Raw genomic sequence first — 20,221 nt, forward strand, 5'->3', positions numbered from 1 at the left:
AAGTATCAAACAATATACAAACCATAACAGTATGAGAGCACATAGCATATTCTATTAGCTATTAAGAAATCTTAATATTATTTACTTCAAGTTGCAATACATCCTTCCTAACAATAGTAAGTTGTGTTGCACAATAGATCTTTTGAACTTACTCTTCTTATCTCACTAAAATATTGTGTCTTTTGACCTGCATCTCTCGGGTCCTGTTTCCTATGTGGTGGACTAGTACCCTGAAGAGGGTCCCTGCCCACGCGGCCAGCTGGCAGCACTCACAGTAACTTCATAGAAGCAATGTTTATTTTGAGATGCAACTGGTCCTGTGCTCTGTGTGCACCAGCCAGGTTCATAGCTGCAGGGTCCACTTTGCAGTAGGCAATGGTTTGTTCTGAATCCCCTAGAAAGGGACCTGTAAGGTGGGAGACAAGGAGACTGGGGAGAAGTGCTATTGTGTCTGAGCTCCAGGATAAAGAATTCTCTCTAAGACTGAAAGGCAGAATGATGAAGAGAAGTGAGAGGCAGGCTCCTCTGGAATAGGTTGTGTGGATGAAGAACAGGACCGTCTGTCCTATAAAGAGCAGGAAGAAGATACCAGTGGGTCTGAGCTAAGATACAGTATCTGTACATGAAGGCCTTGTTTCTTTGGCCCTGAAATAGAATGCAGGGTGGCGTGCTTGAGAGAGCTGTGGACAGCTGGTGCTGGTGACCCTGTATTGTGGCCTGGCCGCACCTGTCATCTCTGTAGAGGACCTGTGACCGCCAGGAGACTGGTGCAGATCAGAGAGGGGCCCAGCTGTCATGTGGGTTCTATGGGCCCCTGGCAGTCCAGGCGTTCTGGAGAATGTCTCTGTGCCTCATCCCCTGCTTACTCTCCCCCCCACCCCAACGCACACCATGGCTGGCAGTCAGCCCCATGGAAACAGCCTTGCTAATGTGACTTTACCCCAGAGGCAGTGTTGGCTGCAAAGGCTGTTCCAGCCTCCTAATGCAGAGGCGGATACATGTACAGCCCAGATAGGTCAGCTCTGTTCTTCTACTGGGGGTTTCCTCACTCTATCCCCCTTCTATTTCGGAGACTCTGGGTCTCCAGGAGTATCTTCTCCTTGCATCTGAGGAGGAGGTTACTTTCCTGTCCCAGGCCTTGGTTCAGCAGTGCCCTCCCCCCCAAAAAAATACTCTTCTTACTGGTCTCTGTCTGGGAAAAAGGCACAGTATGAAATGAGGAATCAAAACGCCTCTTGTCACAAATATATTTCCTTAGACATGCTAGACGCAGGTGCTGGAACGCTCCCAATCCCAGTCATTTTGTTGTTAAGAACGATTTTTCTTCAGAAAGACCCTGTCAGAATGCAAATGCTACCAGGAGGGGTAGCACATTAACTTATTACCATCCATTATCACCGGAGTGCAGTTTATCAGCTTCCTAGCTGAGAACAGGGCCCTGGGGAGAGAGACGCTGAACAGGTAGGGCTGACACAGTGGGGAGCAGGGGGCAGGGGAAAAGCTGCTAGAGCATCCTGGGAGAGAGACCAAAGGAGAGAAAGGAAGGGCAAGGGAACTCAAGCTGGCCATCGGGCTATGCTAGACCGCGTCCCCAGGCCTCGCTAGTCACTGTACTCATTTTTAGAGAGGGCCATCCTTGGCTAAAGACAGTCCAGCCCCCTTATCCAAGAGAGATGGAAGGGAGTTCTTTTCCCGTGGGTGGTTTGCAAATCATTCCACTCAGTTTTGTTCTACGTCATTACCTTCCCAACCATTTGTTACTTAGGCTAATATTAATATTAATTTATATTCCCTGAAGACATACTGTCTGGCAGGGAGGAAGGCCAGGCACACGCTAAGTGGCAGGGGGAAGTCAAACTGAGATGAAAACCAGGCCACATGTAATCCGCAAAGAGTGGAACTCACACATAGATAATATACTGATGGCAGCCCCAGGCAAGGTTCTGTCTGCGGGTCTCCTAGGGGGAACCATAACATATACTCTCCTCTCTTGTTCTAATGGCCATGCCAAATAGGAATTTTGTGCTTATTTTGCAAAGAAGAGGAATGACTATTTCTACAACCACAATTTCCAAGAAAAGCAGACCCCAAACATGTAAGGCCCATGTTGCTCTGCTGCAGTCAGTCAGTATAGGGTGTAGATGTAGAAAGGGGCACCAAGGGCTGATTTGAGGGCAGGGAGCCTGTGAGAGAAGAGTTTAGCATCCTTGATAATGATCTAGAAGGTAAGGGGAGTGGTTGAGAATGAGGAGGTAGAGTGAAGCATTCTAACAAGGGAGGAAGCCACTGTGTGAAGCAAAACATAGCTGCCGTGTGCCATTTCTGGAGGAGGCCAGTGGAAGACTTTAGTGGGGAGCTAATACACATTTTAGATCACTTTGTTTAGTGTGTGTGTGCGCTCACACATGTGCGTGCGTGTGTGTTTGTGTGTGTGTGTGTGTGTGTGTGTGTACTAGCATTTTTACCCATTGCTGCAGCCAAGCTTTCACCTTTCACCCACAGATCAGCATAAAGTACAATGTGAACAGAGCTTATGCTCACAGACATTATATTTAGGAGCTGATTCTACTTGTGGGAAAGTGCATTATCTCATTAAAGGACTAAGTATTCCACCTACCTCTTTAGCAGGTCTGAAAGTTTGACTTCTCAGGGGACCCTTGGCCAGACAATAGGCCTGACCCAACTGGCCCAACTGAAATGTTAGGTCTCCATCCAGACGGGAGATTCTGTTCTCTTAACCAGTTTTGCCTCAATGGACCCTATTACTACTCCACCCTGTCCATAGAAGATAAGATTCCCAACCTCTGGGTTACGATTTTCCAAAGGGTTCTGAATTTACTCACTTCTAAACAGTGAACTCAGACTCCGGAGCAGTGAGACCCCTTCTCTCCTCCTCTCGGATCTCAGAGCTATATCATCTCAGAGAAAAAGACGAACCAGATCCAATCCAGCTCTTGCGATTCTTAGGGCATCACAGAAAATTCCCGACCAGCCCCAGGCAGAGAGTGACTCACCAGCAGTGACAAGGGCCAAACCAAAACAATGAGTAGGCAGTCAGAACCATCCAGCTGTTAGCAGAGAGAAAAATTGTCAGTGAAGGAGGAGAAAATGGCCTTACAACAGACACCAGGGTTTGGGTTACTGAACTCAGGCCATCCCACTTGGGAGGTAGGTAGTCAGCCCACACTCATTGGAGGTAGGTAAGGGTAAGAGACATCTGAGCCTTCTCCAGTCACCTGCCCTTGGAAGTTCTCAACATGGGTTACAGCCTCGATTGGTGGCGGGCTGATCCTTCTCCACCTGCTTTTCCAGAGTGGAGAAAATGCTTTCCTTTGCCCTTCAGGAAGACGGGATGCTCCCACTTTTTACAACAAGCATGTTGACACTCCCGATTCTCTTTCGTACCGTTTCCTTTACTGAGTGGGTGCATCCAGTAAGAATGAGCTACTCACAGCCTGGTGTTTGTTCCTATAGCTGCTCTTGCTCTTGTTTCTCTGGGTTTGGCAGCCTAGTTCAAGGCTGGAGAGTATTTCCCACACTGAGAATGCTTTCTGGTCAGTCTTTAGGGTGTGAGGGACCAGAGCATGCACAGTTTCACCTCCAAATCCCCGTCTAGGACCTTTACCTCCATAACCAGGAAGAAGTTGATGGTCCCACCCTTGCACCAGCCTAACCCCCGACTCCTCCCCAAACACTCATTCAGAAGGTTCCCAGCCCCCAGAGGTCAACCATTAATCACCTTCTAGAAGCCTGTTGCAGGGTTTGTAATGGAAATGACTCCGTCGCCATGGTAACTCTGGCTGGCCTGGCCAGGAGCTGCTCTTGGCTGCCTGGCCTTTCTGGGTCTCAGGTTTATTTATTAAGTATTAAGAGAAGTCCTATCATGTAGGGCCTGTGCGGAAAAGGCCAAGGATGACCACATAAGCCTAAACTAGACCTTATTTAAACCCGGCACTCATTTGGAGAAAGAGGCAAGTTTTCAATGAATTGCTGCCCAGCTTCCTGCCAGTCCATTGAAAATGACGCAGACGGGCACAACTGTCCAGTTGGGCTTTGAAGTGAGTGAACTTGTGTTTAGGCTTTCCCTTCCACTTCTTGTTGTGGGATTTGAGGTAAATTACTCAAGCCTTCTGTCTCTCCACACAGGAGAGCAGCACTCACTCACAGCGCCATGTTCAGAATTAAATACGGCAATTCTATAGTGCAGGAGTGGTAAGCTCTCTCTGTAAGGGGCCAGGCAGTAAATCTCCACAGGCCAGATGGACTGTATTGAGACTACTCAGCTCTGCCCTTGTAGCCTGAGAGCAAAACGCAGCTGAGTCCCACAGCACTGCAGTGCGCTGACCGGTGGTCTTTGTTGGGTTGTCTAGAGTGTACATGTGTGAGTTCTGGAAAGGCACTATGTATAAATGATGTACATCACTGACCACCACAGAGAAGGGGTAGAGCGAGGACAGTAGCAACAGGATGAGAGACCAGGGCTGGTGGCACAGTCTTGGCTCGAACAGACTGCACGGCCACCACTCATGTTTTCAGGGAAGGCTGGCATGCACAAAGGGAGGGCCACCTGGCACACTGAGCTAGGATTTAGTAGCTCTCTTCAGCTGGGGCCCTTCTCCAAGAGGTTCGCTGGGGAGAGGGGAGGATGTGTGGACACCTAATCCACTCTGAATACTCAGGTTTACACCAGCCCCGGGCAGTGAGGTTCTTCTGAGACTCTCCAAGCTATGACAGCTACAGATTTTGAACTCTGCTGTTAACTGTGTTTGCGCACCAGTTCTAAACAGCCAACGGGAGAGATGGGCCAAACTTACCCTGCTTGATAAGCTCTCAACAATCTCTTTGAAAGACATGAGGCTTTGTCTTTGGAACCAGGAGGCTATGAACTGAAGGTCGTCTCTCTGTCCTTTTAGAGTAGTTGTCTACAGCATGTGACCAGGGAGTGCCTGACTCCGGTCCATCATCTGCCTTGCGGCTGAGGCTGACTGGCCTCAGGTCTGAGCTGAGCAGCTGTTGCCAAGGGGAATCCCTCAGGAGGAAGAATGTCCTGCTGATCTGAAGGCATCTGGGACTTTTCTAGTAGAAAAATGCTTTTCCCAGGAACTTGTGCCTCCGTTCACCTCTCTATAAAGCAGGGCTCTCCCTCCCACACCCTCAGCCTTCATGAATGGGTTTGGGGTAGAAGGCAGCCTTCTGGCATCTAGAGGACAGCCTCTTTGTGTGGCTTATTTGGAGGATGCCATGTTTGTGTCCCCACAAGCTCAGAATACCTGGCAGCTTTCCCTTCTCACCCCAGGGGCTGCACTGTCAGCGTCCTTGCCATGGAAGTTTTATTCAGTCCCTTAGCACCACCATTTACACGGGGATGGGACTTCACAGCAGTTTCAGAGGCATCTTCTGCGTTTGCCTGCCTAACAAACCTTCAGGGCTGGCATGACAGACTTGGCCCAGGGGTGAAAATGAGGTCCATTCTGTGACACTCTTTGACCCCATGCCTACTTTCTTCTACTTCTAGGTGGCACCATACGGAGCTCTCCTCTCCATCTTTGTGTCCGCCAAGCATCTCAGGAGATTTACTTATTCCCCTTTGAAAAGCTCTGGCTTATCTGTATTGTATCACTATCTAAAAGTCTCAAGAGAGGCGATGGAAAGGCAATTAAAAAGCAATGAGATGAGGAGGGCTTTTGTTCTGGATAGGCACCCTCTATCCCTAGTCCTGGGTCTTCTGTCTTCATCGCTGTATTAGTCAGATTTCTCTAGAGGAACAGATTTATAGAATAACTATATATAAAGAGGCTTTATTGGAGTAGCTTACAGACTATAGTCCTGCTAGTCCAATAATGGCTGTCTAACAATGGAAAGTCCAAAAATCCAGAAGCTCTTCAGTCCATGAAGCTGGATATCTTAGCTGGTCTTCAGTATGTGGCAGAATCTCGAAGAAGTAGGCTCTAATGCCAGTGAAGGAATGGACTCGCCAGTGAGAGCAAGAACATGCAGGCAAAAGAACAAGCTTCCTTCTTCCACGTCCTTTATATAGACTGCCAGCAGAAGGTGTGGCCCGGGTTAAAGGTGGATCTTCCCACCTCAAAAGATCCAGAATAAAAGTGGATCGTCCTACTTCAAATGATTTAATTAAGAAAAAAAAATCCCTCCCAGGTGTACGCAGCACTGGGATTTTTAGGTAACTCCAGATTTAGTCAAGTTGACAAACAAGAAGAGCCATCACAATCACCAAAATGAATTTTATTTCACTCCAGGCCATTCTTGAGCCAGACAGGTTTGAGGGAGAGCAGGAGCTATTTTATACCATTTTCATCTGGCGCTCTTTCTGCTTGTCGGGGGAAAGAAGACAGTTGGAATTCATAAAGAATTTACTCTGGCTGTGAATGTGTATCCAGCTGTCTCCACACATCCATGCTCACCAATGTCCAAGTGCTACACAAAGCCAAACACAGTTCGATCGATGTTTGTGTCCTCTTCTGCAGACAGGTGTGTGTGTGTGTGTGTGTGTGTGTGTGTGTGTGTGTGTGTGTGTGCCTCCCTGTTTGCTCATAGCCTGACTACAATTTATAGGAATTCAAGAGACAAAGGTTAGAGTACATGTAAACTTATGTAAACCTCATTGTATTAGCTGGTCCTCTTCTGAGAGAAAGGGGCACCTTGGCCCCAAGTTGCTTCCAATCTCTATTCTCTTTACAAAGACAGCTTTTGTTGGTTTTACTGTTTATATTCAAGTCTTGGGAGGGAAATTTGGTTTAAAGATTCCCTATTTTTAAAAATTATTTTTACATGTGTAACCATGTGGCTTTTTGCATATGAGTGCAAATACCCACAGAGGCCAGAAGAGAACATAGCATTTCCACCCTGGAACTGGAGTTACAGTTGGCTGTGAGCTGCCTGATGTAGGAGCTGGGAAGCAAGTTTAGGGCTTCTGCAGGAGCAGTAAGCACTCCTAACAGCTGAGTCAGCTTTTCAGCCCCTCTCCCAATTTTGAAAGGGGAAGAAACTGGTTTTTTGTTTATTTTGTGTTTTAGTGGGATGTAAGATTCCACACACATGCTGGGCCTGGCAGACTTTTGTCCCTAAAACCATTCCTTTGGTGGGTATGGAGTAGTGGCCTTTTGTGTGTTTCCTTTGGAGGCCAGCTTCAAATTCTAGAATTTCTCATGTTTGTTAAACACACTAATTTGTCAAGAGAAACATATAGTTGCATCTCCCTTTCAACTGTCTCTTCCTCTACCAGGGCTTCAGCGAAGGGTGATGGTTCATAAAAGAAACCTTGCAAAGGCCGTTCTTCCCCTTCTCCTTTCCTCCTGTTCTTCCTCCCTTTCATTGCCTCCCTTCTTCCCACCTCTCCTGTGACCCGTCCTACTTTACTGACCAGAGCTAACGAGGTTTGCACTTGCTTTACCTCCAGGTTCAATTCTATTAGAGAAAACAGTCAGTCAAGAACTACGTATTTTTTTCCCTATATTTTGTTGTTTGTTTTTGTAGTAAATATTTCAAACTTAAAAAAATATCTCTAGGACATTTGGTATGATATTTGCCACTTTTCTTGTTGTTGTGACAGAATACCAAACAAAAGCAATTTAAAGAAGCTGGATTCAGTTTGGCTCACAGTTTGAAGAGACACGGTTCCTCGCTGTGGGAAAGTCAGCATGAGAGGAGCGTGAGGCAGCTAGTCTCGGTGCATCTGTGGTCGGGAAACTATGAGAGATTAACGCGGGTGTTCCTTCACTTTCTCATTTTCATTTAGCCTGGGACTACAGCAATACATGGTGCCACCCACAATCACGGTGGGTCTTTCTACCTCAGTTCCATCTCTTTGGAAACATCCTCACAGACGTGTTTAGTAGTGTATCTCCTAATCTAGTGTGCCACTTGTAGCACAATCTATTTGTAAGGAACATTTACACTGTTATTCAATGGAAGACAATGGCCAAGGATTGATACCAGACAATAGTTTGGCTGCCCTCCTGTATGGGATCCATTACCACATCCATTCTCTAATTTGTTCTTCCATGGTACCTAGGAGAAGTCACTGCTGCGGAGAACTCAATGGCCAGCTCAGCTTAGGACTCCTACCGGAAGGAAATTAGAATCCTGAGGGTCACTTCTCTGTATATAACATTGGGGCAGGAAATCCAGTTTGGACCAGTCAGAGGTGGAAAAGGGCCTCACTGGGTCCCTCTCAGACTCATCTTCGAAGAAATGGATATCTTCATTTTAATTCTAAGTTGTCATTAACCCCCACAGATATGTTTCCCTTCAAGACAAGACCTCGACAAAGGTTGCAGGAGGAGAAAGGGCTCTCTTTGAGGGTCCTGTCCTTTGCTCAGTGAAATATGATCTATTAGAGGTTTGCAAATCAATAGAGGCAATTTAGGGCCCCTTCTTAGAGTCTGTGTGACTTAGAGGAAAGGAGCAGTGTAGTGCTCCGGTGGTGCCATGAGCCCCTTGCTCCTTTTCCTCTCTGCAATTATAGTAAATTTGCCTAATGCACTAAAAGCCAATGAATCTTGTAGACTGATGAAGGGGCTGGGGAAGGCAAGAGGGAAGATGTCAGATACTGGCAGATGCCCTGCTAACCTTGGTTTTAATTAGGCTTTAGTGAATAACAAACAAAACCATCCTTCATTTGTGACAACTAGCCATAGTGACTAAGGCTCGTATGGAGTTGGTTGCTGCAAGCAGCATCACCCTACATTGTGAGAAAAATCAAAAGGGCTTCCCACCTCTGGCTCACAACTCATGAAAGCATGGGGTCTCTGCTCTGCTTCTGGTGGGTACAGACTTTGGTCCTCCAAAATGAAGCCTAGGCTTAGCAGCTTTTGCATTCCTTCCCACTACTTGCAACAGGGAGTAATCCTAAGGTGACTGGACTCTTCGGCATTAATCACAAGGTGAAAGTCACACCAATCCTTTCTCCAGGGCTTTGGAGAGAATATGAATGGTCTAAGAGCTCAATCTGAAATCGTAATAAATAGCTGGGCTGTCTTTGTCAAGCTGTCATGGTCAAGAAAGATAAGAGAAGACTTCAGAGCTGTTCCAGGAAGATGAGACATCATGACAAGCAAACGCGTTTGTATCTTACGATGCTAGGATTTTCTTTGTCTGTAGGCAGCACTGTTAGAATAATGGAGGAACTTGAATGAAATCTGTATATGTATCAGCAGGTTTATCACAATGTTAATTTCCTATTTTTTTTTATTATTGTACTGTGTTAATGTAAGACAATTCCTTATTTTTAGGAAATACACACTGAAGTATTGATGGCCAAAATGTGTTTACTCCCAAATTATTCAGAAAAAAAATCTTGCTCTCCTCTCTCTCTCTCCCTCCCCCTCTCTCTTCTCTCTTTTTCTCACCCTCTCTCTTATTGCTATACCTGTTGAAAGTAAACGCAGGGACCTCTCAAATGTGGGTATGGGGCATGCTCACTCTGCATCTTTTCTGTAATTCTTAAGTTAGGACAAAGATGAAAGTGAGAAGAGAAAAAAGATTCTGGCAGAGAGCAAAATGTTCCTCTTCCACCTGGCGAAAGACAAGCCTCTCCATCCAAATCATATCTGGGTCTGTGATCTAAACCTTCAAATCCACAGGAGTGGAGGCACCAGCACAGCGCTGCAGATGATGAGGTTTCTTACATGATGAGATTAGATGCGATTTGCACAGAGAACCAGAGAAAAATGAAAGGATTTGGCCTGATGATCACCAGGCTCCTTTCCAACCCAATATTCCGTGACCTCCTGATCCTATGAAGTAGAAAATAAAATACCGCAACAGTTCGTAGCCTTTAAAAAAACACTTGAAGCAAAAATCCTGCCTTCTTTGCTGCTGTTTCTTAAGACCACATGTGGCAAGTTTGAGTGCCTGTTCCACCTGCCACTATGTGGTGGGCTCAACTTGCTTTGGAAGCCTAAGACTTGGTCAAGCCTAAGATAGTCTTGACCAAGACTGTCTCAGCATAATCTCCGCTCAGTTTTGCTGACCTAATGGGATGATTGCAAGGTCCCCTGGACTAAAAGAGTATGCATGCACAATTAGGATACAGGAGCTTGGGCCTGGAAAGATGGCTCAGTGATTAAGAGAGTGAACAGCTCTCTCAAAGGATCTGAGTTTGGTTCCCAGCACCCACGTCAGGCCGCTCATAGCTGCCTATAACTCCAGCTCTAGGGATTACATTCTTCTGATCTCCACAGGTACCAGCATTCATGTGCACATACCCACACACAGACATACACACACACAATTTACAAAAGGAATCATATTTTAAAAAGATGCAAAAGTCTTACACTGTTGCTCAGTATATCTCAATATGCCAAAGGTGGTAACACTGTTCTGTTTTCTAACATCGATCTATAGAACTGTAATTCTAAAAAAGATTTAGAAATATATCCTATCATTAAATTAAGAATATTCAATGGCTGTCTTAGTTAGACCTTCTTTTGTTGAGATAAAACACCATAACCAAAAGCAATACAGAGAAGAAAAGGTTTATTTTATCTTACACCTCCACATTATAATCCATCATCAAAGTAAGGCATGACAGGGATTCACACAATGTAGGATCAGGAGCTGAGGCCATGCAGAGGCCATGGAGGTATGCTGCTTACCAGCTTGCTCCTTATGGCTTTCACAGGACCCATAACCCCAAGGACCATCAGTTCAAGAGGATCTGGACCCTCCTACATCAATCATCAATTAAGAAATAACCTCACAGGCTTGCTCAAGGTGTGGCCATTTTCTCAGTTAAGGTTCCCTATTCTCAAATGACTCTGGCTTGTGTCAAGTTGACCTAAAACTGGACAGTACAACAGTTGTCACCAGTTCCAAGTTAAAGATCAAATATCTCTCAAAAAGACCATGGTATCTTTCACATGGGAAGACGGCTTGTAATTTCTTTCTAGAAAGGTCTCCAGAGAAGCTTAGTCCCATGCCACAAGCAAGGAATTGATTCTCCTTCTTGAGACCTATCTTCCAACGGGGAAAGGAGAAGTGACTGTAAGAGGCAACATGTGGTCCAGTGTGCTCTTCTTGCTTATGTTTCTGTAGAAGATAACTATTGCTGACATTGTTAGATACCTACCTAATACCCATTCCCCTCTTCTTCATCAGTCTTAGTGTTTCTATTTTGTTTGAGATTCAACGTCCCTGGCTTAAAATACTCCCACTCCCCAAATGTCCCAACACTAGAAATGATTGTATGACCCAGTTTAAGTAGAAAAGATACAAAGAGAAATTTTAGGGAAAGATGTTTTTCTAATTAAAAAGTAGATACATCTGGCCTGGCCTTTGCCCTGCCCCTGTTTTGTGCTTGGAATGTGCTGGTCATGCTTGGATGGCAGAGCAGCCATCCCTGGAGCCCTGAAGATGGAACTACATACATATCAAGTAGGTAGGTCCAGGGTCTGGAAGAGGTCTTGGTTGCTTCCTGGACAACTTTTGAACATGCCAGGGTATGAGAAAAAATAACTCTTTTGTAGAGGTCTTCATCCATGTTCCTGTGTGTTATCCTCAATGGAGACCCCAATGCTGTGACCCCCAGCATTAGTCTTTGTGATTTTCCATAGTCCTTAATTCCATGACCAAGACTACCCCTCTGCTCATCTGCTATTATATTGTCCGGGTATGATGTCTTCTAATTGTCTTGGTCCAGGTCCGGTTGCTGTAACAGGATGTCTTTGCCTGGGGTAATTTATAACAAAGGGAAATTTATTGTTCATAGTTTTGGAGGCTGAGATGTCCCAGATCAAGGTGACAGCCGAGTCAAAGTGACAACTACTTTGAATTCCCATATAGTACAAGGAATAGGAGGACAAGTTCGAGCCTTCACTCAATAAGACTTCCCAACCCACACCTCCTGTTTCTTGATCCCAACACCTTTGGGGCTGGTCTGCAACATGTGCTTTGGTGCTGGATGATCATAAGCATTCTAATCACAGCTCTAGTCTATGCTCTTTGGTTCAGAAATAGGTCCTAAACCTGGCTGGAGAGAAGGCTCAGTGTTTAAGAGTGAGTACTGCTCTTAAAGAGCATCTGAGTTCAGTTCCCAGGTGGCTCATAGTTGTTGGTAACTGTGGCTCCAGGAAAAAGGATGCCCTCTTCTGGCCTCTGCAGGTACCTGCAGTTTTGTACATGGCTGCTACACACACACACACACACACACACACACACACTTAAATATAAAATTGGTCTTTTAAAAGAAGGAAAGGAAGAAAGGAAAGAAGAAAAAAGGAAGGAAGAGAGAGAAAGGAAAGAAAGAAGAAAGAAATAAAGAAAGGAAGGGAAGGAGGGAGGGAAGGAGGGAGGGAGGAAGGAGTGAATGGCCAGCTCAGAATTTAAAGCTATAATAACTTGAAGATAAAATCAGAATTTTTATGCAGAAGAGATGTACTTTGTTTGTAGATATGGAATTACAATAATACACTCTCTGCAATTGTGTCAGCCATGTAGTAGTAAGGAATAAAAACCTTCTGAGAGAGAAGCTGACAGGAGACTGTGAATCCCAGCTGACGATGAGACTGGATACGTAAGACATCATTTGTACCCCTGCATCCAACAATGCCTGAAGCCAGAAGGAACTTTGGACTTCCCAATTCTATAAGCAATGCCTTTCTTCCTCTGTAGCACTAGCAAGGGATTCCTGGATTCAGAGTCCACAAGAAGCCCTATTAATGCAGAGAGCGAGGGAGGATGCTGACTCAGGACTTGGCAGCAGCTCTCTTAGAAAATACCTCGTGGCTAATGAGCTGGGGTTTGCTTTGCTTCCTAGGAGCAGGGCAGCTTAGTTGAAGAAAATTCCCTGTCCATGTCAGCGTTATCATTTTTCATCCCTGTTGAGCACACATCCTGATCTTTGGGTCCAGCAAGAATAGTTTTGTCGGCTCTGAAAATGAGGCCCATCTTTGAGAGAAACAGGGGTCCATTTTATTTGGCTTGGGGGAGGGAAACACAGGCTAATGGAATGTCCTGTGCTGAGTTATCTGCTCATCTTTCAGGAAACACAATCACCCAAGACAACACTCACTTTCATAAAATTGTCTCTGACACCATCTTAATTCCACAAATTACTGTCAACCGGAGCTGTGAGAAGTTATTTTTAAACTAAATCTACTTGGCAGGCCAAGGGGCAGACTTTTAGAGTGTAACACATAAATGCTCCCAGAATTACCTGGTAGTTTGAAACCCAGAGCAGGGAGCAGTACTGCTCCTGCAGGGGAAGGAAACTTTAGGGTTTGGTGGACAAAGGAGAAGCCCTGGCCCTGGTGAGCCCAGAGCATTTATCAGTTAATGTCACAATTTCCTAGGGCTGAGATGCAACAACTTGCAAGCAGGTGGTGAAATGATCTGAGGAAACATGAGCGCCTCAGCCTACACGTCTTGCCAGGGTGGGCCCTCATATACTTACAGGGCATTTGCTGTGTGTAAACTACTCTCCAGGAACAAAATATACATCAGATTGATTGCATCAGTCTTCTGAACTCACTAACCTTAGTCTACTGTCTCCTTTGAATCCCAGGAACCCCCATGTCTTTTGTGGCAGTACAGGTCATAGTGCAACATTTGGCCTTTTGAGACAGCCTAGGCCTTCCCTCCTGCTTCTGGATTCTAGACTTAGTCAAGGACCACTCTCTTGGCCCCCAACAGCCAAGCTTCTAGAGCAATATACATGAGCTTCCTCCTCCCAAGACTTGCTTAGGCTTTGCCTGTCCCTTTCCCCATCGGCCTTCATTTATTTCCATACCACCAAAATTTGGCTACTTTGGGTGGGAAAGTTTCCAGCATTCCAGTATCCAATATATGAAGCTGAGTAAGCCAAGAGCACACACACCTTGACCTCTAACTAACCCTGGTTGCTGGCTTGCTTTCTCTTTCTTTCTTTTCTCCATATTTTCCCATCTTTCCTTTTCATTTAAAACAGTGTCTTGCACCCAGTTCAGCCAGGTATTGCTTACATACAGCTGTGGAAATGAGGCCCCCTGAAGGGCTACCTCTGTCCTAATCTGTGAAAGACGTGCCACAGGCCATCAGTGAGACCCTATTCTAATCTACACAGAAGCCCTGTGAGGTACAGGAAACAGCCCCTGCCTGAGAGTTAGGGAGCTGAAGCTCTCACAGAACGGAACATTTGCCCTGACCACCTAATACTAGTCCCTGAAGTCACCATTCCCATCCTTCACTTTTGTACGTCAGCCTACGCTTCTTTAGAAACCACATGTCCAAGGCAGACAGATATTTGTGTGACATACAGTAATGCGGCTAGGACAGGGCGCACTGCCTGTAAGTTTTTTTCTCCAGGTTCCATCTGTACCTGACACTCTGAAGGCTCTGAGGAGAAGGGACTAGAATGTTCTGAGTGCAGTCCTCCCCCACATCTCCCTTCTCTTAACAAAGTAAATAAAGAGAGCCTTAGTGCCTTTGTCCCTGACCCCAGGCCACAGCTGGAGAAGAATACAAGTGAAATAGAGGCCTTGTGGCTCTGGAAACCTCTGGCTGCCCTCCTGGACTTGAGTCATGTCTCCATTTCAGGAGAGTGCCATTAATTTGGTGCAAGAAACATGAGTACAGAGTGATGCAGAGCCCCCAGCACGGACTCAGGACTTGCTGCTTTGTATCCACAAGCATGGGCTGAATGCAGAGGGTGTGGATAGGGCCAGAGCCAGAAGACATCCCCCGGAGCAGCTTACCAGGCATCCCAGACTCTCACTAAGCAAGATGGTTTTTTAAAGATGTCTTTTGTTGGGTCAGGAAGGATTTTTCTTCAAAGAATGCCCTTTTCAAATCATAGTAAGTTAGTGCTGGTGAGACAAGGGTTGGACTCGAACTCTGAGGTTGTTACCCCAGGGATGTGCTCAGATGTGCAGAGGTAGCAGGGAAGAAATAGAAAATCATCTCTGGGTCTTCTGCCTTGGAGATGGCCAGAGGTAGCCTGGTGTCATGAAGATGGCAAGGCTTTCTTTGCGTTTTCCATGGAGAGTCTGAGACTGTGAGCAACAATGCCTAGAGAGGAGTCGGACCTCATCTGTGGTGGGGTCACTGTAGTGGTGGGACCTCCAGGAAGTGCCTGCTTCCCCTACAACCTGCTGGGAGGAGGTCCAGGGAGTTTCTCCACATATCTAGGGCCTGTGCTTAACTGTAGAGAGGAAGCTATGGCTGATCAGACCAGGTACCTACCAGCGACAACCAGTGCCAGGAGTTATGGTCCGTTTGAATGGAGGAGTTCCCCACTGGCTTAAGGAGGACTCCAACTTATGGTTCCCCAGAGGCAGCTGCTCTTCACTGGAGCAAACACCCTGGGTTGCAGAGACTCTGGGATGGGGAAACAGAGTCATGGAAGGCTGGAAGACAGCTCAGTTAGGACACTTGCCTTACAAGCATGAGGACCTGATTATCATCCCCAGAACACCTGATAAAAACAGATAAACAACAACTAGCCAGGTGTTGTGGTGAACACTTGTACTTCCAGCCCTGGAGAGTCAGAGACAAGTGAATCCCGGGGCCTTTCTGGCTACCCAGCCTAGCTTACTTGGCATGTTCCAGTCCAATGAGAGTCCCTGTCTCAGAAAAAGGTAGGGGGAGTTGGTGTCTGAGGTATAACAAATGAGGTTGTCCTCTGGCCACACCCACACACACGTGTGTGCACCCCACTATATACAAGTACACCCATATACACACAAACACAAAGCCCATGCTGGCAGGGTGACATCACTCTTTTTTCCAGCCTCAGTGGGAAGATGGACACAGGCTCCATTCAGAGAAGGGGGGAAACGAAGGAAACTCATCCCTACTGAGGAATCTCAAGCTCCCTCCGTCCGTCCTCCCAGTCTCCTCTCATTCATTTCTCATCTCCTCTGTTTATAACTCTGTGTAACCCAACTGCTGAAGGAGGCTTTCTGTGTCGTAAGGGAGCTGTCTTCCACCCATTCTGTCCCTTGGCTGCTTTAGAAAGCTCTAGAAGGGCAAGCCTTCCAGATGTCTGCCAGCTAGCCTCCAAAACGAGTCCACATGAGGTGTGTTGAGGGGTTGAGCAGAACACTCCGCATATACTCCCTGTAGCCTGGCACTTCCTGACCTGTCCCAGTGGGCACTATGAATGGTGTTAGATGCAGATTAGTGCTCCACAGATCTGGGGCAGGGATGTACCCTGCACTGCAGGGGCAGCATACAGAGCTGCATTTGGCACCAGCCACTGCCTCCCTCCCGGGAACTCTGAGGTTGAGTGTGCCAGCTTCCTTCCTCACCCTCAGCAGGCTGAACTGGCCACTTTCCAGGCAGTCTCAGGCCTGGAATCCAGGCCCTGCTCCTCCTCCTCCTCCCCTTCCCCTACCGCGCCCCAGAGAGCTCTGATCAAAGTGAAAAGAGAAATGAAAGAGTTGTGTGGAGGCACAATCATGGGGAAAGGCTGGGAGAGAGACATGGTTAGCTTATCTGTCAGCAACTGAAACCCAGAAGGTTTCCAGGAACTGCCAGACTGGGGAAATTGACCCCAACTTCCTGGCTTTGTGCCAGTTGGAGGAGACTTAGAAGAGGACTGTAGCCAATCCTCTGGAACATGAGACTCCAGGAGAATCAGTCCCCTGTCCCAAGGTATCTCCCTCAGCTCTAAGGATCCTACAAAAGGCTGGGTCCCTCTGTAAAAACATGAGGCATGCTCAGAGGTTGGCCCAGGCCTTGTGGTAGGTGAATAGGAGGTGAAATGGAGCTGCTTGGAAAAGTGCTGGGTGTCCTGATGTGGTGATGATCATTGAGGCAAGATATTGGTCAGTGGGACAGTTCAGCTGGCAAAGCGCTTGCCCATGCAAGCGTGACAGCCTGAGTTCTGTCCCCATGGTGTGTACTTGTAGGGCCAGGACTGTAGGAGCAGGCTGACCAAGCACACTAGCTGATTTGACAAGTTCCAGGCCAGTGAATACCCAAAGCTGATCTCCAGTGCACACATGTGTATACACAGGCAGTCTCTCTCTCCTCTCTCTCTCTCTCTCTCTCTCTCTCTCTCTCTCTCTCTCTCTCTCTCTCTCTCTCACTAAAGCCCGACACATCACACCTGAGTTCAAGCCTTAGTACTTAACGATCTTGGAAGAATTATTTAACCAGAACTCCAGCTTCCTTACTACAGACAGCAATATTGCCTTCCCTTAGCACTTCTCTTGTGAGGAGTAAGTGAGGTGTGCCTTGAACAATTCTGCACATGTCACTTGACACAGAATCTGAAACCCCCACACACCCTGAAATGCACTTAGTATTAGTTAGTCTTAAAAAGTACCTTGCATTTAAAAATACACTATGAATGATTGAGAATTTTATTGTAGAGGATATAATCCCTAACTGTAGCTAGGAAAGTCTTTCTCTCCCTTGATGAGGTGCTCTCTTGTGCCTGGAGGACATAGTCCCACTCTCCTTGCCATGTCGACTAGAATATGTGCTAGAGTACTATACTATTTCAGACACCAGGAATACATAGGGAGAGAGTCAACCCTTGATTTTCTCTCTCTTATCCTCCCAGACAGTTATTAACTATTTCTGTGGTGTGTTCTGTATTGCCTCATCCAATATCTATCAACTCCAGGATGATACAGCATCCATCTACTCATCCACATGTCCTCCACCCAACAAATCAATATTGATTACCAATTGTGTCCACAGTATGATCAAGTGCTTAAGACACACCAGTGAGAACAGAAAGTACACAGTTTTTATCTTTGTGAGTCTAACTGGAGAGAGACAAATATTGAATATGTGATAACACTAATATTTAATTACCACAGTGTAATAACTAGGAACACCTACAATCTATGATGAACCCTATACCCTGTCCTGGTTAGATTTTATTGCCAGCTTGACACAACCTAGAGAAACTAGGGAAGGTGTAATCTCAGTTGAAGAACTATCTTGCCCATATTCGTCTGTGGCCATGTCTGTGAGAGTTTGCCTTTATTGATTATTGGTGCAGGAGGGCCCAGCCCACTGTGGGCAGCACTGTTCCTAGGCAGGTGGGTCTGAGCTGTGTAAGAAAGCTAGCTGAGCATGAGCCAGTGAGCAAGCCAGTAAGCAGTGTTCTGCCACGGTTTCTGCCTCAAGCTCCTACCATGAGCTTCTGTTCGGACTTATCTCAATGATGGGTTGTGTTCAAAACCCTTTTCTTCTCCTAAGTTGATTTTGATCAGAGTCTGTTATCACAGCAACAGAAAATCAAACTGAAACACACCTCAAATACCACCACATCCTGCTTCATCGCAGGAGAGAGTGAGAGACAGAGAGAGAGAGAGAGAGAGACAGAGAGAGACAGACAGAGAGAACTCTTTTAGGTTCTCACGGTCTTCATAGCCACACTCCTAATAGTTCATTCCATGGATCACCCAGTTCTTTAATGTATGCTATTGCTGATTGTTGTCCTTTTTAAAAAACTGTTGCTGTCTTTTAAGCCACAACTGTCCTAATCAGCAACTGCAACTCCCCTGCTACCAGCAGGGGTTCAGCTGCAAGGCCGCAGCCTGAGGGAATCCTGTTCCCTCAGGCATCAACTCTTTCAAAGCTACGGAGGGAACTTAGCTAAATCTCTGTCCCTCTAAAGAACTCAAGATACAAAGGTTGAGGTGGAATTCTGCTCCTCAGAGAGGCTGAATAACAAGTCGCTCACCTCCTCTCCTTGCTTGTGTCTCCCAAAAAGCCTACATGTTTCTCCTCGCCCCTCCTTAAACACCCTTCTCCACCTGGCTCCGCCCTACCATTTCCTGTCAGCTAGTTGCTAACGCAGCCTCCTGACCGCAAGTGAATTTTATTTAATCAAACAAATGTAACACATCTTTGCATCATTAAACAAATGTTCCAGAGCATAAACAAAAGTAACACACCTTAAAATAACATTCTACAACAGCTGATCCACACATGAACATCTGGACATGGACTGGAGCCCGTCCTCGATTCCTGCTTTGCCCATATAAGACAATTTGTGGGTTATTAGATCTTCATGTGGTAGATAATCAGAATAGCAACCCCCACATCTTCAGACTGTACATTAAAACTTCCCTTTTCTTAAAATATTCTCCAGAAGCCCCAACATTTCACCATACCCCAAAACCTTACTCTTCATTAGCTGCCTCCTCCTATGACTCTCTCCTAGAGAAATATAAATGTCTCTCAACTTCTAAAAGAGCATGTTGCGATTTCTTTTGCCCCATACACTCCTGAACCTCCCAAGGATCCTCATCTATTACTTGAAGGTGAAATGACACTTACTGTGTTGTGATCTACCTATCTGTCTGTCTATCTATCTATCATCTATCTATCTCTACTTTTATCTTCCCCCCTCTCTTTTCTTATTTCTTCATTTCTTTTTCTTCCTCTCCTTCTTTCTTTCTGTCTTATTCTTCCCCCTCTCCCTCCTTCCCCTTACTCTCTTCTTCCTTATTTGTGAGAAAGGGTCTCATGTAGTCCAGGATGGCCTTGCTTTGTGGCCTAGGCTGGTTTTGAACTCCTGATCACTCACCTCTTTCTCCCTAATGCTTGGATTATAGGAGTGCGCCACCCTACTTAGCATTTTGGTATGTTCTTAAGTAGAGGGATTTCCACCTAAGAACTTGATGCCACCAAGCATTAGTATAGCCTCAGTCCTACCCCCACAGTGCAAAACTGACAAGTTTTATGAATACATACAATATGGATGGGTACCTACCTTAATTTGGTGTTAAACAAAATGGAGGATATGAAGCTAGAAGAAGGAAAGAAGGATGCTAGAACATTTGGGAGGCCAATATGGCTGGGCCACAGAGAGTGAGGAGAACTAGGGATAAGGATGAAACTAGAGAAAGATGTAGAGTGCTACTCACTCCCCAGAAAACTCATCAGATCCTACAAAGTCCTGTAGGGAATCTTACCAAGTACCGTGATAAAATTTGTCTGCCTGTTACATCCAACCCTTAGTCCCGTCCCACTCCCTATGGCTGCAGGAACCTCACAACGGGAGAAAATTCCCTTTATCTTTTTCCTGGTAGGCAAGCTTCCCAGTCCTAATGCCATTCTTTAAGATATTATTAATAATTCTTGAAATATAGTCTTTCAATAATACATTAGCCAGGTCTTCTTCCTGTGTGTTCGTCAGCCTCTGTGGCCTTCCTCTTTGTCACCCTTGATTCCACTTATGTAAGTACACCTGGTTAGCTACACCTGGGTGTATGCACCTGAATAAGAGCACCTGGATAGACGCACGAGTCAAAGGAAA

This window comes from Peromyscus eremicus, chromosome 7 (genome assembly GCF_949786415.1).
Source record: "Peromyscus eremicus chromosome 7, PerEre_H2_v1, whole genome shotgun sequence".
Taxonomy (NCBI): domain Eukaryota; kingdom Metazoa; phylum Chordata; class Mammalia; order Rodentia; family Cricetidae; genus Peromyscus; species Peromyscus eremicus.